We start from the raw sequence: 19,240 nt of genomic DNA on the forward strand, positions 1-19,240 counted from the left end.
TAAGTGTTTGATGAGCATGCCTCAACTTTATCAGTATTTCATGCCACCTTTCCCAGCTTCTTTGTCACGTGTTGCTGGCATCAAATTCTAAAGTTAATGTAGATATATATATATATATATATATACATGTATATTGTGTATATACAATATATATACTTTGTGTATATACACATATACATGTATATATTAATAATTAATACATTTTGGCCTCATATATGTATATTAATAAATACCTATATACATATATACATATACTGTAAATATATACATATATACACATACACATATATATGTATATATACATACATATATCAAATAAATCAATGTATAGAAACGCTGCGTAGACTTCCTCTTTTTGCTGTGCGCAGTTTAGATTTATAATTTACGTAAATTCCAGACTATCAGATGTTATTTTTTTCTTACGCGTTGAACCCTGCGGCTTATAAAATGCTGCTAAAGGTCATAATGCAAATAATTTTCATCAGACACAAGCAGAGGCACTGAAATGGTGTGTGCGGTGTGAACATTTGCAGTATTTCATTTTGTTTAGGGCTTTAAACTGGAAGTACAAAAGCCGTTTTGTCTTCTGTACGTCCACAGCTACTCATCTAGATTCTTCATCACTCAAGCAACGTGTGTAAGTTTTACAATATAACTAAAACTATTCTTACTTACTAAAACGTCCCCCTGTTGGAGGGTTTGCAAGCATATTTGTTCGTGCTATTGTAATGTGATCAAGATAGCATCATTAGCATTAGCTAATACGCAAACACGTTTACGAGAGTCAGTGTTAGTATTATCAATCAATGGCATTCTTTTTGTATTATTTCAGTTTCACAAATTTTTGGGTAAATTCACCAAAACCGTCACTGTGGAGTTATTGAATCTGTTTAGCTGATTGGAGAGCGAGCTTGCACAGCTAGTGGGTCCTTGAAGATGACTTCTGTTTTGTTTGATCTGCCACCGTTTGGAAACAATTAAGGTATGTAAATAAACATTCACAGAATATTTCCGTGTAAATAACTCATTTCACAATTAATATATCTGTGACTAATACATGGGGAGGAGACCCTGCCCCAAGTGGAGGAGTTCAAGTACCTAGGAGTTTTGTTCACGAGTGGGGGAAGAGTGGATCGTGAGATCGACAGGCGGATCGGTGCGGCGTCTTCAGTAATGCGGACGTTGTACCGATCCGTTGTGGTGAAGAAGGAGCTGAGCCGGAAGGCAAAGCTCTCAATTTACCGGTCGATCTTCGTTCCCAACCTCACCTATGGTCATGAGCTTTGGGTCATGACCGAAAGGATAAGATCACGGGTACAAGCGGCCGAAATGAGTTCCCTCCGCCGTGTGGCGGGGCTCTCCCTTAGAGATAGGGTGAGAAGCTCTGCCATCCGGGAGGAACTCAAAGTAAAGCCGCTGCTTCTCCACATCGAGAGGAGCCAGATGAGGTGGTTCGGGCATCTGGTCAGTATGCCACCCGAACGCCTCCCTAGGGAGGTGTTTAGAGCACGTCCAACCGGTAGGAGGCCACGGCGAAGACCCAGGACACGTTGGGAAGACTATGTCTCCCGGCTGGCCTGGGAATGCCTCGGGATCCCCCGGGAGGAGCTAGACGAAGTGGCTGGGGAGAGGAAAGTCTGGGTTACCCTGCTTAGGCTATTGCCCCCGCGACCCGACCTCGGATAAGCGGAAGAAGATGGATGGATGGATGGACTAATACATGGATGTGGAGGGATATGTGGCCAGCGCGCTTGCAGGAGCAAAGGTCACCGCCGCTGTCCATGGTGTTGAAGACGAGCACCATCAAGTAGCATGTGCTGACGGCGAGACACAGCTGGCAGGTGGTTAGATTTCACGGGTGGTACGTGTGCAGGAGAGTTGGAAAGTTGGAGAGACTTTTGAGAGACTGAAAAGTCAAATAGCGCAAAACTATTGATGAAAATTAAAACTTTGTTCAACTCTGGAGGCCGGTCTCCTGTGACGTGTGTGATCAGCGGAACCCCTAGGAGTGACTTCCACAATGGATAAATATGTTTTTGTTCTAAAATTCAAGAGGTAAGGCCTTCACACGGGTGCGCTTTATAGTCCAGAAACAAAACGGCAAATAATTATTTGAGGCAGAGAAAAAAAGAAGTAATACTTTAACTAAGAGTTGTGTATAAGTCTCAATGGCTGCCTTCACTTTCTCCCAGTTGTACACATATGAAACATTTTAAAATCGAACATGTTTGTTTTGGCGGTGATAAATCAAACTAACAAGGAAAATAATCTGATTGGCTGTCCTTCATAATTAAACCCCGCCCATCTTTCAATGTACTCTGTTAAAATACTTTGATTGGTTATATTCCCAACTTGTCCCAAGCATCTACTACACCAAATTAAACATGATTAGATTTTGTTTGTCAACGTTTTTGTCTCGTTTTTACTCGTCGACTAAAATGTCAGTTAACTCTCGTCATCAATGTTTGCTTTGACCGAAACGAGACGGTCAAACATGACTTTTAAAAAGGTGCCATATGTAACTATGTGGTCAGAAATGGTAGTACAATCACGGTCAAAATTCCGTAGTCCCCTTCTTCTCTCCCTGACTGAGGTGGCCAGATATGGACCCGAATCCAGATCGAATGACTGGGCTACTCCAAGGAACTTCAAACCAAAGGCTGGCAACTAGCACCACTAATCACTAGTTTGCAACTAGCACTACTAATAAATAGCTGGCAACTAGCACCACTAATCACTACTTTGCAACTAGCACTACTAATAAATAGCTGGCAACTAGCACCACTAATCACTAGTTTGCAACTAGCACTACTAATAAATAGCTGGCAACTAGCACCACTAATCACTAGTTTGCAACTAGCACTACTAATAAATAGCTGGCAACTAGCACCACTAATCACTAGTTTGCAACTAGCACTACTAATAAATAGCTGGCAACTAGCACCACTAATCACTAGTTTGCAACTAGCACTACTAATAAATAGCTGGCAACTAGCACCACTAATCACTAGTTTGCAACTAGCACTACTAATAAATAGCTGGCAATTAGCACCACTGATCACTAGTTTGCAACTAGCACTACTAATAAATAGCTGGCAACTAGCACCACTAATCACTAGTTTGCAACTAGCACTACTAATAAATAGCTGGCAATTAGCACCACTAATCACTAGTTTGCAACTAGCACTACTAATAAATAACTGGCAACTAGCACCACTAATCACTAGTTTGCAACTAGCACTACTAATAAATAGCTGGCAACTAGCACCACTAATCACTAGTTTGCAACTAGCACTACTAATAAATAGCTGGCAACTAGCACCACTAATCACTAGTTTGCAACTAGGACCACTAATAAATAGCTGGCAACTAGCACCACCAATCACTAGTTTGCAACTAGCACTACTAATAAATAGCTGGCAACTAGCGACACTAATCACTAGTTTGCAACTAAAACTACTAATAAATAGCTGGCAACTAGCACCACTAATCACTAGTTTGCAACTAGCACTACTAATAAACAGCTGGCAACTAGCACCACTAATCACTAGTTTGCAACTAGCACCACTAATCACTAGTTTGCAACTAGCACCACTAATCACTAGTTTGCAACTAGCACTACTAATAAATAGCTGGCAACTAGCTCCACTAATCACTAATTTGCAACTAGTACTACTAATAAATAGCTGGCAACTAGCACCACTAATCACTCGTTTGCAACTAGCACTACTAATAAATAGCTGGCAACTAGCCCCACTAATCACTAGTTTGCAACTAGCACTACTAATAAACAGCTGGCAACTAGCACCACTAATCACTAGTTTGCAACTAGCACTACTAATAAATAGCTGGCAACTAGCACCACTAATCACTACTTTGCAACTAGCACTACTAATAAATAGCTGGCAACTAGCACCACTAATCACTAGTTTGCAACTAGCACTACTAATAAATAGCTGGCAACTAGCACCACTAATCACTAGTTTGCAACTAGCACTACTAATAAATAGCTGGCAACTAGCACCACTAATCACTAGTTTGCAACTAGCACTACTAATAAATAGCTGGCAACTAGCACCACTAATCACTAGTTTGCAACTAGCACTACTAATAAATAGCTGGCAACTAGCACCACTAATCACTAGTTTGCAACTAGCACCACTAATCACTAGTTTGCAACTAGCACTACTAATAAATAGCTGGCAATTAGCACCACTGATCACTAGTTTGCAACTAGCACTACTAATAAATAGCTGGCAACTAGCACCACTAATCACTAGTTTGCAACTAGCACTACTAATAAATAGCTGGCAATTAGCACCACTGATCACTAGTTTGCAACTAGCACTACTAATAAATAGCTGGCAACTAGCACCACTAATCACTAGTTTGCAACTAGCACTACTAATAAATAGCTGGCAATTAGCACCACTAATCACTAGTTTGCAACTAGCACTACTAATAAATAACTGGCAACTAGCACCACTAATCACTAGTTTGCAACTAGCACTACTAATAAATAGCTGGCAACTAGCACCACTAATCACTAGTTTGCAACTAGCACTACTAATAAATAGCTGGCAACTAGCACCACTAATCACTAGTTTGCAACTAGGACCACTAATAAATAGCTGGCAACTAGCACCACCAATCACTATTTTGCAACTAGCACTACTAATAAATAGCTGGCAACTAGCGACACTAATCACTAGTTTGCAACTAACACTACTAATAAATAGCTGGCAACTAGCACCACTAATCACTAGTTTGCAACTAGCACTACTAATAAACAGCTGGCAACTAGCACCACTAATCACTAGTTTGCAACTAGCACCACTAATCACTCGTTTGCAACTAGCACCACTAATCACTAGTTTGCAACTAGCACTACTAATAAATAGCTGGCAACTAGCTCCACTAATCACTAATTTGCAACTAGTACTACTAATAAATAGCTGGCAACTAGCACCACTAATCACTCGTTTGCAACTAGCACTACTAATAAACAGCTGGCAACTAGCACCACTAATCACTAGTTTGCAACTAGCACTGCTAATAAATAGCTGGCAACTAGCACCACTAATCACTAGTTTGCAACTAGCACTACTAATAAACAGCTGGCAACTGGCACCACTAATCACTAGTTTGCAACTAGCACTACTAATAAATAGCTGGCAACTAGCACCACTAATCATTAGTTTTCAACTAGCACTACTAATAAATAGCTGGCAACTAGCCCCACTAATCACTAGTTTGCAACTAGCACTACTAATAAACAGCTGGCAACTAGCACCACTAATCACTAGTTTGCAACTAGCACTACTAATAAATAGCTGGCAACTGGCACCACTAATCACTAGTTTGCAACTAGCACTACTAATAAACAGCTGGCAACTAGCACCACTAATCCCTAGTTTGCAACTAGCACTACTAATAAATAGCTGGCAACTAGCACCACTAATCACTAGTTTGCAACTAGCACTGCTAATAAATAGCTGGCAACTAGCACCACTAACCACTAGTTTGCAACTAGAACTACAAATAAATAGCTGGCATCTAGCACCACTAATCACTAGTTTGCAACTAGCACCGCTAATAAATCGCTGGCAACTAGCACCACTAATCACTAGTTTGCAACTAGCAAAGCTAATAAATCGCTGGCAACTAGCACCACTAATCACTAGTTTGCAACTAGCACTACTAATAAATAGCTGGCAACTAGCACCACTAATCACTAGTTTGCAACTAGCACTACTAATAAATAGCTGGCAACTAGCACCACTAATCACTAGTTTGCAACTAGCATTACTAATAAATAGCTGGCAACTAGCACCACTAATCACTAGTTTGCAACTAGCACCACTAATCACTAGTTTGCAACTAGCACCGCTAAGAAATCGCTGGCAACTAGCACCACTAATCACTAGTTTGCAACTAGCACTACTAATAAATAGCTGGCAACTAGCACCACTAATCACTAGTTTGCAACTAGCACTACTAATAAATAGCTAGCAACTAGCACCACTAATCACTAGTTTGCAACTAGCACTACTAATAAATAGCTGGCAACTAGCACCACTAATCACTAGTTTGCAACTAGCACTACTAATAAATAGCTGGCAACTAGCACCACTAATCACTAGTTTGCAACTAGCACTACTAATAAATAGCTGGCAACTAGCACCACTAATCACTAGTTTGCAACTAGCACTACTAATAAATAGCTGGCAACTAGCACCACTAATCACTAGTTTGCAACTAGCACCACTAATAAATAGCTGGCAACTAGCACCACTAATCACTAGTTTGCAACCAGCACCACTAATCAATAGCTGGCAACTAGCACCACTAATAACCACTAGCTGGCAACTAGCACCATATTTATAAAACAATCTTGCCTTCTTTCATACTTCCAGGAAACGAGCCATTTGGAATTTATGGGGCAGACTGACTCGTACATGCACATGCATCCTCCGAAGTTGCCATTTTTGGTCAAAAGTATGGTATCGTTAAAACTTATATCCGTCAGTAGGCTCGCTATAGAAGCGCTAAAAAAAATACAAGAAAGACAGCACTGAGAAGATGCTGTCGAAGTGGAGGCACGTACAGTAAATAGGACCGCTCACAAAACATCCTGAAATTTTGTTATACTCATTTTAATAACCAAACAGTGCTGTTAATATAGTGTCAGAACAGTGCCCCCACCTGGCTGCAAAGAGGCACGCGGGACAACGTTGCTAATGTGCTGAGCTGAGCTCCTATGGTGGAAAGGGGGGCTCAGTTTGAGACCAAGAAAAAACCCTCCAAAAAAGCACATTTACGTGCAAATTTTTAGGTTGAACGTACACAATTAGCCATATAGGTTTGTGCAGCCCTTTGAGACACTAGTGATTTAGGGTTATATAAGTAAACATTGATTGATTGATTGATTGAAAGACCATAATAGCTGAATAGACGAGCGTTTTGTAAATAACAAATCTCTAACAAGCCTATTTTAAGGAAGAAGTATGTCATGCCTGCGTACAATATCACAACAAATGGCAACCATATGGTTGTCAGTACTATCAGAAAACAAAGACTAAAACCAACTACAACCAACGCTAGAAATGCTAATACTGGTGTAAATAATTAGAGCTTGCTGAGCAGCCTAATGTAGACATTTTACCAAGGCATTCCTATAGGCTACTGTTTCGAACATTTCAGATTGCCATATAACATGGTAGATGTGGTCCACAACATGCAAACACCAATGAGGATTTTTTTGCAACTTAACGCCAAAAAAACGTAAATGCTGATTATCGGTCCTGCTAGACACCGACCTCTATTTAATAATACAACTTTAACATTTGACAACCTAATAATAAACCAAGGTGACTCGGTAAAGAATCTGGGTATTATCTTCCACCCAACTCTCTCCTTTGAGTTACACATTAAAAGCGTTACTAAAACGGCCTTCTTTCATTTGCGTAATATCGCTAAAATTCGCTCCATTTTGTCCACTAAAGACGCCGAGATCATTATCCATGCGTTTGTTACGTCTCGCCTCGATTACTGTAACGTATTACTTTCGGGTCTCCCCATGTCTAGCATTAAAAGATTACAGTTGGAACAAAATGCGGCTGCTAGACTTTTGACAAGAACAAGAAAGTTTGATCACATTACGCCTGTACTGGCTCACCTGCACTGGCTTCCTGTGCACTTAAGATGTGACTTTAAGGTTTTACTACTTACGTATAAAATACTACACGGTCTAGCTCCATCCTATCTTGCCGATTGTATTGTACCATATGTCCCGGCAAGAAATCTGCGTTCAAAGGACTCCGGCTTATTAGTGATTCCTAAAGCCCCAAAAAAGTCTGCGGGCTATAGAGCGTTTTCCGTTCGGGCTCCAGTACTCTGGAATGCCCTCCCGGTAACAGTTCGAGATGCTACCTCAGTAGAAGCATTTAAGTCTCACCTTAAAACTCATTTGTATACTCTAGTCTTTAAATAGACCTCCTTTTTAGACCAGTTGATCTGCCGCTTCTTTTCTTTTTTCTCCTATGTCCCCCCCTCTCTTGTGGAGGGGGTCCGGTCCGATGACCATGGATGAAGTACTGGCTGTCCAGAGTCGGGACTCAGGATGGACCGCTCGCCTGTGTATCGGTTGGGGACATCTCTACGCTGCTGATCCGCCTCCGCTTGGGATGGTTTCCTGTGGACGGGACTCTCGCTGCTGTCTTGGATCCGCTTTGAACTGAACTCTCGCGGCTGTGTTGGAGCCACTATGGATTGAACTTTCACAGTATCATGTTAGACCCGCTCGACATCCATTGCTTTCGATCCCCTAGAGGGGTTGCCTAAAATTTAAGGTCCTTTCCAAGGTTTCTCATAGTCAGCATTGTCACTGGCGTCCCACTGGGTGTGAATTCTCCTTGCCCTTATGTGGGTTCTTCTGAGGCTGTCGTAGTCGTAATGGTTTGTGCAGTCCTTTGAGACATTTGTGATTTGGGGCTATATAAATAAACATTGATTGATTGATTATTTTACCATGCGATGTACTCTGTTAAAGAGCTGTGATTGGATATATTCCCAACTTGTCCCACCCATCTATTCCACCAAATTAAACAGGATTGGATTTTGTTTATGTCAACATTTTTGTCAAGCTTATTTCAGTTAACTTTATTTTCTTAGTCAGCGTATATTTTGTTTTATCGTCTTATTTTCGTCAACTATAAAACAAATATTTCTAGTCAACAAAATGAACACTGATAACATTAATACAGTTTTTTTTTGTTATGCAGTTTTCCTTTAAATAGTCAGTTAACTTTATCTTCTTAGTCAGTGTATATTTTGTTTTGTTATCGTCTTATTTTCGTCAACTATAAAACGAAAATTTGTAGTCAACAAAATGAACACCGATAACAATAATACAGTTTTGTTATGCAGTTTTCATTTAAATAGTCAGTTAACTTTATCTTCTTAGTCAGCGTATATTTTGTTTTATCGTCTTATTTTCGTCAACTATAAAACGAATATTTCTAGTCAACAAAATGAACACTGATAACATTAATACAGTTTTTTTTTGTTATGCAGTTTTCATTTAAATAGTCAGTTAACTTTATCTTCTTAGTCAGTGAATATTTTGTTTTGTTATCGTCTTATTTTCGTCAACTATAAAACGAAAATTTGTAGTCAACAAAATGAACACCGATAACAATAATACAGTTTTTTTATGCAGTTTTCATTTAAATAGTCAGTTAACTTTATCTTCTTAGTCAGCGTATATTTTGTTTTATCGTCTTATTTTCGTCAACTATAAAACAAATATTTCTAGTCAACAAAATGAACACTGATAACATTAATACAGTTTTTTTGTTATGCAGTTTTCATTTGAATAGTCAGTTAACTTTATCTTCTTAGTCAGCGTATATTTTGTTTTGTTATCGTCTTATTTTCGCCAAATAAAAAAAGAAAATTTGTAGTCAACAAAATGAACACCGATAACAATAATACAGTTTTTTTTTTTTGTTATGCGGTTTTCATTTAAATACATCTTAAAGTGCTACAGTACAAACCAAAAATGTAAAAATAAATTTAATCAAATTTAATACTAAGCCCCCTAAAAGGCAGTCAAAAAATATTTCTTAGCAGTGGTTACTGCGTTGCAATACACTTTTCCACCACTTGTGGCAGTACTGACAATATTTCATAAACAATATATGTGATCAACACATGCTTTTATAACAACTGACAAGGTTGTACATTTTAGTGTTAATATTTCAGTGGGGCCTTCTGTATTGGAAACGTTGAAAGAGAACATCTGGACTGAAACATTATCAGTGTTGCCTAGGAAACACAAAACATGCCAAATATTGTCTTTTCTAGCAGTGTATTTATATATTTTAGTTATTTGAAAAAATAAGTTTGAGTACTTTTTGATCACATTTAACAATACTGCGATATGTATGATAATTATGATACCCGTCATGTGACGTTTTCACACGGTTACATGTAGAGATGTCTGATAGTATCGGAAGGTCGGTATTATCGGCCGATAAATGCTTTAAAATGTAATATCGGAAATGATCGGTATTGGTTTCCATCCATCCATCCATTTTCTACCCCTTGTTCCTTTTGGGGTCGTGGTGGGTCGCTGGAGCCTATCTCAGCTGCATTAAAGCGGAAGGCCGTGTACAAGTCGCTACCGGTATCGGTTTCAAAAAGTAAAATTAATGACTTTGTAAAATGCCGGTACATATTCCAGTCAGAAGCCCCGCCCCTCTCCCACACACAACACAGGAGTTGCCGACTGCAGCTTGAGAGGTTTACTGGCGACGCTTGATGACCTCATCAAACCGCCGCGAGCGCAGCGTAACAACAACAAGAGTGTGTTGTTGCCGGTGCTGTAGCCGTAGCGAAAAAGCGAGTTCGCTCTGTGACTGACTAACGACACCATGTCTATGGTTTGGGACTATTTTATCAATCAATCAATCAATCAATGTTTACTTATATAGCCCTAAATCACTAGTGTCTCAAAGGGCTGCACAAACCACTACGACATCCTCGGTAGGCCCACATAAGGGCAAGGAAAACTCACACCCAGTGGGACGTCGGTGACACTGATGACTATTTTAAAGTGTCTTTGACAAATAAAAAACTGGCAATTTGCAATTAATGCAAAAAGTTGGTTATGTGAATTTGGTTTTTCGAGGAGGAACCAAGACGTCTTCCTTCAAATACGAGCAATTTGATCTCCCGCCTCTTCAATAATCATAAGGAGATACACGATGAATACAAGCAAGATAGATGGAAAGCAGACACCGAAAAAAAAGTAGTAGCACACAGTTGTGGCTTAAAGACTCCTCCGAGAAAAAACAAAAATACAACCAAAACCACCCCACGTTGTGGTCAGGGACAACGCACGCAGTGTGGCAAAAGGTACGGTGGAGTGTGGTGTGGCTAGTCTGCCCTGCCTGATGCACACTTTGCAGCTGGCATTGAACAAGGTGCCCTGTCTCAACACAGCATTTCAGAAGCTCTGTTTGACTGCTGGGCCACTTCAAGCACTCACCACCAGCTTGCAGCACATTTGTGTTACTCATATAAATACGATAGAGCAGGGCAGATTGAGCCCAGTTATATAATTTCCTGTTATATAGTATACCAGGCAGTCTTGCACTAAATGAGGACTATGTTATTGTTGTCAGGCTTTCCCCTGACAGTTTGTCTATGTTTTAGTTTTTTCCTCTGCATTTGTCTTTGTATCCTCTGTGTTTAGTATCTCCTGTCTTTAGTTCCTGTCAAGTGCTCTTATTTTGATTCAGCTTCCTGTTCGTCTCCCTGTGTGCTGTTGTCACCTCATTGGCGGCTGATTGGCACCTGGCCACACCTGTAGTCAATCAGCCCGCTCCTATTAGTACCCACTTTGTCTTCCAGTCAGTGCTAGATCATTGTTATTGCTACATGTCGCTCCTATTGTGGCTATCGTGTCGTTTTATTGCAGCGTAGCGGTAAGCTACATTCATTTGTTTGTAACTTACTGTCTTTTGTTCCCTGCTTCTGTTTTGTTTTCACTCTACAAGTAATGACTTCTGTTTTCCTGTTTCGTACCCGCTAGCTTCCACGCTAGGCCCTTTTTTGTTCCTTGCTAAAGACCCTTAGTTTGTTAGCCGTCTCGTGCGCGCTTTGTGTTAGTACCCTAGTGTTTGATTTTGTCTTAGCATTTTTATTAAATCATGTTTTCTCACTCCATGCCTGCCTCCATCTCTGCATCTTGGGGTTCGTCACCAAATAACTCTCACAATTGTTTACTTTACTACTCTAGTATACTCCGGACTGAAGCTGTGTGCCTTCATTTTTTTCGTAGCTGTAGTTTACAAAAAAATAATGCACTTTGTGACTTCAATAATTAAAATACGGCAGTGCCATGTTGGCATTTTTTTTCCATAATTTGAGTTGATTTATTTTGGAAAACTTTGTTACATTGTTTAATGCATCCAGCGGGGGGCATCACAACAAAATTAAATAAATAAATGATAAATGGGTTGTACTTGTATAGCGCTTTTCTACCTTCAAGGTACTCAAAGCGCTATGACACTACTTCCACATTTACCCATTCACACACACATTCACACACTGATGGAGGGAGCTGCCATGCAAGGCGCCAACCAGCACCCATCAGGAGCAAGGGTGAAGTGTCTTGCTCAGGACACAACGGACGTGACAAAGTGGGTACTAGGTGGGATTTGAACTGTCACTCTCCCACTGCGCCACGCCGTCCCTAAATTAGGTCTATTAATATGTTCATTCCACGACTGTATATATCGGTATCGGTTGATACCGAAATCGGCACTTAAGAGTTGGACAATATCGGCAAAAAAGCCATTATCGGACATCTGTAGTTACATGGCTAATGCATGCATGTTTCCTCCGTTTTTTTTATATTTACAATCGATGGACATGGCTGCCATCGCAATTCAACCCGAACGATCTCTTCAAAAGCAAATCTGATGGAAACGTAAACAGAGAGAGGGGGAGGGTCGACTTCCGAGCGCGGTGACACAGCATCTCTACAGCGCATGGTGCAAGAGAGGACTAAAAAAAGACAGAGAGACTCACCTGGCTGGCTGCGATACGGTCCGTGACTCAGGGGGGGAAGGATACCATCCGAGTCCTGGAAGAGTGACAGAGGATAAAGGGGAAGAGCGGTGGCGGGGGAAGAAAGGAGGAGAGAGAGAGAGAGAGAGGCAGATTTGCTCGTTAGTCCTTTGGGAGTGCAGTGGCAGGTGGCGTCTCTCTTTAACACACACACACACACACACACACACACACACACACACACACACACACACACACACACACACACACACACACACACACACACACACACACACACACACACTTTTGTATTTCGTACCTTCTTGAGACCTCCGAATAATGCCTACCTCTTGAGGACCACTCTTTCTAGATATATATAAATATTTGTATTTACAACATTAATAATATATGCAAGCTGTGGAAGTATAAAAAAGCGTGTTGTAAAAAATGTGTTGGAATTTCACAAGAAAAACTTAGAATTTCGGCAGTATTGTACAAACCCCGTTTCCATATGAGTTGGGAAATTGTGTTCGATGTAAATATAAAGGGAACACAATTATTTGCAAATACTTTTCAACCCATATTCAGTTGAATATGCTACAAAGACAACATATTTGATGTTCAAACTCACAAACACTTTTTTTTTGCAAATATCATTAACTAGAATTTGATGCCAGCAACATGTGACAAAGAAGTTGGGAAAGGTGGCAAGAAATACTGATAAAGTTAAGGAATTCTCATCAAACTTTTATTTGGAAAATCCCACAGGTGTGCAGGCCAATTGGGAACAGGTGGGTGCCATGATTGGGTATAAAAGCAGCTTCCCAAAAAATGCTCAGTCATTCAAAAACAAGGATTGGGAAACGGTCGCCACTTTGTGAGCAAATGCGTGAGCAAATTGTCAAGGAATTTAGGAATTTCCCCATCTACGGTCCGTAATACCATCAAAAGGTTCAGAGAATCTGGAGAAATCACTGCACGTAAGCGATGATATAACAGACCTTCGTTCCCTCAGGCGGTACTGTATCAAAAAGCGACTTCAGTGTGTAAAGGATATCACCACATGGGCTCAGGAACACTTCAGAAAACCCCTGTCAGTAACTACAGTTTGTCGCTAAATCTGTAAGTGCAAGTTAAAACTCTACTATGCAAAGCCAAAGCCATTTAACAACAACACCCAGAAACGCCGCCGGCTTTTCTGGGCCCGAGCTCAGCTAAGATGGACTGCTGAAAAGTGGGAAAAGGTTCTGTGGTCTGACGAGTCCACATTTCAAATTGTTTTTTGGAAACGGTGAACGTCGTGTCCTCCGGACCAAAGAGGAAATTAACCATCGGGACTTTTCTAGGTGCAAAGTTCAAAAGCCAGCATCTGTGATGGTATGGGGGTGTTTTAGTGCCCAAGGCATGGGTAACTTACACGTCTGTGAAGGCACCATTAATGCTGAAAGGTACATACAGGTTTTGGAATAACATATGTTGCCATCCAAGCAACGTTATCATGGACGCCCCTGCTTATTTCAGCAAGAGAATGCCATGTCACTTGTTACAACAGCGATGCTTCATGGTAAAAGAGTGCGGGTACTAGACTGGCCTGCCTGTAGTCCAGACCTGTCTCCCATTGAAAATGTGTGGCGCATTATGAAGCCTAAAATACCACAACGGAGACCCCGGACTGTTGAACAACTTAAGCTGTACATAAAACAAGAATGGGAAAGAATTCCACCTGAAAAGCTTCAAAAATGTGTCTCCTCGGTTCCCAAAGGTTTATTGTTAAAAGAAAAGGTGATGTAACACAGTGGAGAACATGCCCTTTCCCAACTACTTTGGCACGTGTTGCAGCCATGAAATTCTAAGTTAAATATTATTTGAGTTTGAACATCAAATATCTTGTCTTTGTAGTGCATTCAACTGAATATGGGTTGAAAAGGATTTGCAAATAATTGTATTCCTTTTATATTTACATCTAACACAATTTCTCAACTCATATGGAAACAGGGTTTGTAATAAAAGTCATAATTTTACTCAACGGAAGTCAACATTTGACAAGAAAAACTGAACAATTGTGCAATAGTATGAAAAATGTTGGAATTTGACTCAATAACAGTCAAGAAAAGCTTATCATTTGGGCAATTTTATGTAAGGAGTCGTAATTTTACTTGACAAAAGTCACAATTTTAAAAGAAAACTTTCAAATGTTGGCAGTGTTATAATAATAAACGCAATTTTACTTGGCAGAATTATAACAAAAGTCATATTTTACAAAAAAAATGTTACTATTTTACAAAAACAAAAGAAATGTGGTGATACTGTGATACAAGTCAGAATGTTATAAGACAAATATCGGCATTTTGCATTAAAAAATAATAATTTTACATTTAAAAAATCGTAATTTTACGAGAAAATATTGCAATATTACAGAAACATTAGGAAAAATTGTTCCCAATTTAATAAGAATTTAATAAGATTTGGAAAAAAAGACTGCTTTTAGCATAAATAAAAAAATTGGGGGGGGGGGATTTTTTTGTTTGTAATTAGTTTTTAATCTTCATTATTTACTTCAGGTCACTACAGTACGTCTCTATATACATATTAATTTCTTTTTGTAAATAAAATTCGCCAAAGGGGTCGCATTTCAATTTCTGACACAAACTTGTTATTTCATACGTTGGCCAGAGGGGGTGCATTTAAATTTCTTACACATACTTGTCATTACTTATGTTGGCCAGAGCGAGAGAACTTCGAATTTCTACACATACTTGTTATTTCATATGTTAACCAGAGGGGGAGCACTTTTAAAAGCGACACACAGTCAATTTAGAATAAAACCTCCTTTTTGGGACTACCCTAATTTTGATAGATGTCACCAGCAGGGGTGCAAGTGAGAAATTCTCTATTAGATGCAATGTTATTGGGACCAAGATTTATGTCCTCACTTATTCATACCTCCTCATATGGAAGCTACTTTTCCTTATTTATGTCTCAAGAAAGGTAGCAATACAAGAACACACACAAACAAACAGACAAACACACACACACTCTTGTATTTCGTACATTCTTGAGACCTCCGAATAATGCCTACTTCTTTAGGACCACCCTTTCTAGATATATAAAGATGTGTATTTACAACATTGATAATATATGTATATGATACAAATAAAAAAAAGCGATCTGTGAAAAATTTGTTGGAATTTCACAAGAAAAAGGTCACAATTTCACAATAAAAAGTTAGTATTATAATAAGTAATAATTTTACTCAACGCAAGTAACAATTTTACTAACAAAACTGAACATTTGTGCAATAGTAGGATACAAGTTGGAATTTAACTCAATAACAGTCAAGAAAAACTTAAAAATTTGGCAATTTTATGAAAAGAGTCGTAATTTTACTCGACAAAAGTTACAATATGTTAACAGTAACATAATAATAAACGCAATTATACTTGGCAGAATTATGACAACAGTCATAATTGTACTCAACAAATTTTACAAGGACAACAAAAAAATTGGCGATACTGTGGTAAAAGTCTGAATTTTATATGACAAATGCCCCATTTTGCATTAAAAAGTAATAACTTTACATTAAAAAAAAGTCGTAATTTTACAAGAAAATATTGCAATATTACAGAAAGAATATGAAAAATTGTTCGCAATTTAATAAGAAAAAAGTCGACAAATTGTGAGAAAAAGACTGCTTTTAGTACAAAAAAAATATTGTTGAATTTTTTCAAGTTATTACAGTATGTCTCTATATACATATTTATTTATTTTCAACATAACTTTTTGCCAAAAGGGTCGCATTTCAATTTCTTACACGCACTTATGTTGGCCAGACTTTGAATTTTTACACACACTTGTTATTTCATATGTTGACCAGAGGGGGAGCACTTTTAAAAGCGACACACAGTCAATTTGAAACATCCCTCCTTTTTGGGACCTCCCTAATTTTGATATTTTTCACCAGCAGGGGCACACATGAGACATTCTCTATTAGATGCAATGTTATTGGGACCATGATTTATGTCCTCACTTGTTCACAACTCCTCATATGGAAGCTACTTTTCCTTGTTGATGTCTCAAGAAGGGTTGCAATACAAGAACCTCCCCCCCCCACACACACACTCTTGTATTTCGTACCTTCTTGAGACCTCCGAATAATGCCTACCTCTTTAGGACCAGCCTTTCTAGATATATACATATTAGTATTTACAACATTAATAATACATACATACTATGCAGATATAAAAAAGCGTGTTGTGTAAAATTTGTTGGAATTTCACAAGAAAAAGGTCACAATTTCACATGAAAAACTTGGAATTTTGGCAGTATTGTAATAAGTCATAATTTTATTCAACGCAAGTCAAAATTTTACAAACAAAACTGAACATGTGTGCAATATTATGATAAAAGTTGGAATTTGACTCAATAAAAGTCAAGAAAAGCTTAAAATGTTGGCAATTTTATGAATAGAGTCGTAATTTTTACTCGACAAAAATCACAATTTTCTAAGAAAACTTTCAAATGTTGGTAGTGTTATAATAATAAACGCAATTTTCCTTGGCAGAATTATGACAGAAGTCATAATTTTACTCAAAAAATGTCACCATTTTACAAGAACAACCAAAAAATTGGCAATACCGTGGTAAAAGTCTGAATTTTATATGACAAATGTCACCATTTTGCATTAAAAAGTAATAGTTTTACATTAAGGAAGTCGTAATTTTACGAGAAAATATTGCATTACAGAAAGAATATGAAAAATTGTTCCCAATTTAATAAGAAATACAAGAATACACACACACACACACACACACACACACATACTCTTGTATTTCGTACCTTCTTGAGACCTCCGAATAATGCCTACCTCTTTAGGACCAGCCTTTCTAGATATATACATATTTTTGTTTACAACATTAATAACACATACATTCTATGCAGATATAAAAAAGTGTGTTGCGAAAAATTTGTTGGAATTTCACAAGAAAAAGGTCACAATTTCACATGAAAAACTTGGAATTTTGGCAGTATTGTAATAAAAGTCATAATTTTACTCAACGCAAGTCAAAATTTTCCAACCAAAACTGAACTTTTGTGCAATATTATGATAAAAGTTTGAATTTGAATCAATAACAGTCAAGACAGCGTGGCGCAGTGGGGAGAGTGGCCGTGCGCAACCCGAGGGTCCCTGGTTCAAATCCCACCTAGAACCAACCTCGTCACGTCCGTTGTGTCCTGAGCAAGACACTTCACCCTTGCTCCTGATGTTTGCTGGTTGGCGCCTTGCATGGCAGCTCCCTCCATCAGTGTGTGAATGTGTGTGTGAATGGGTAAATGTGGAAGTAGTGTCAAAGCGCTTTGAGTACCTTGAAGGTAGAAAAGTGCTATACAAGTACAACCCATTTATCATTTAAGAAAAGCTTAAAATTTTGCCAATTTTATGAAAAGAGTCGTAATTTTTATTCGACAAAATTCACAATTTTATAAGAAAACTTTCAAATGTTGGTAGTGTTATAATTATAAACGCAATTTTCCTTGGCAGAATTAAGACAGAAGTCATAATTTTACTCAAAAAATGTCACCATTTTACAAGAACAACCAAAAAATTGTCGATACCGTGGTAAAGGTCTGAATTTTATATGACAAATGTCACCATTTTGCATTAAAAAGGAATAATTTTACATTAAGGAAGTCGTAATTTTACGAGAAAATATTGCATTACAGAAAGAATATGAAAAATTGTTCCCAATTTAATAAGAAAAAAGTCGACAAATTATGAGAAAAAGACTGCTTTTAGTAAAAAAAAATATATTTTTGAATTTTTTGTCTGTAATTGGTTTTTAATCTTCATTATTTACTTCAAGTTATTACAGTATGTCTCTATATACATATCTATTTATTTTCTTAATAACTTTTTGCCAAAAGGGTCGCATTTCAATTTCTTACACACACTTATGTTGGCAAGAGCGGGAGCACTTTGAATTTTTACACACACTTGTTATTTTATATGTTGACCAGAGGGGGAGCACTTTTAAAAGAGACACACAGTCAATTTGAAACATCCCTCCTTTTTGGGACCTCCCTAATTTTGATATTTTTCACCAGCAGGGGCGCACATGAGACATTCTCTGTTAGATGCAATGTTATTGGGACCATGATTTATGTCCTCACTTGTTCACAACTCCTCATATGGAAGCTACTTTTCCTTGTTGATGTCTCAAGAAGGGTTGCAATACAAGAACCCCCCCCCCCCACACACACACACACACACACTCTTGTATTTCGTACCTTCTTGAGACCTCCGAATAATGCCTACCTCTTTAGGACCAGCCTTTCTAGATATATACATATTAGTATTTACAACATTAATAACACATACATACTATGCAGATATAAAAAAGCGTGTTGTGTAAAATTTGTTGGAATTTCACAAGAAAAAGGTCACAATTTCACATGAAAAACTTGGAATTTTGGCAGTATTGTAATAAGTCATAATTTTATTCAACGCAAGTCAAAATTTTACAAACAAAACTGAACATGTGTGCAATATTATGATAAAGGTTGGAATTTGACTCAATAAAAGTCAAGAAAAGCTTAAAATGTTGGCAATTTTATGAATAGAGTCGTAATTTTTACTCGACAAAAGTCACAATTTTCTAAGAAA

General features: G+C 38.3%; 1 protein-coding gene across 10 annotated transcripts in view; it reads right to left on the reverse strand.

The window, feature by feature from the left end:
• map2 (microtubule-associated protein 2) overlaps nt 1-19,240 on the reverse strand; it is a 237,947-nt gene that overhangs the window by 167,356 nt on the left and 51,351 nt on the right. For all 10 annotated transcript variants that reach the window (XM_061879868.1, XM_061879870.1, XM_061879869.1 and 7 more), the window contains exon 2: nt 12,601-12,655. The gene's annotated coding sequence lies outside the window, so the exon portion shown is untranslated. The remainder of the gene's footprint in view (nt 1-12,600; nt 12,656-19,240) is intronic.

Source organism: Nerophis ophidion, linkage group LG19 (assembly GCF_033978795.1).
Source record: "Nerophis ophidion isolate RoL-2023_Sa linkage group LG19, RoL_Noph_v1.0, whole genome shotgun sequence".
Classification (NCBI taxonomy): Eukaryota; Metazoa; Chordata; class Actinopteri; order Syngnathiformes; family Syngnathidae; genus Nerophis; species Nerophis ophidion.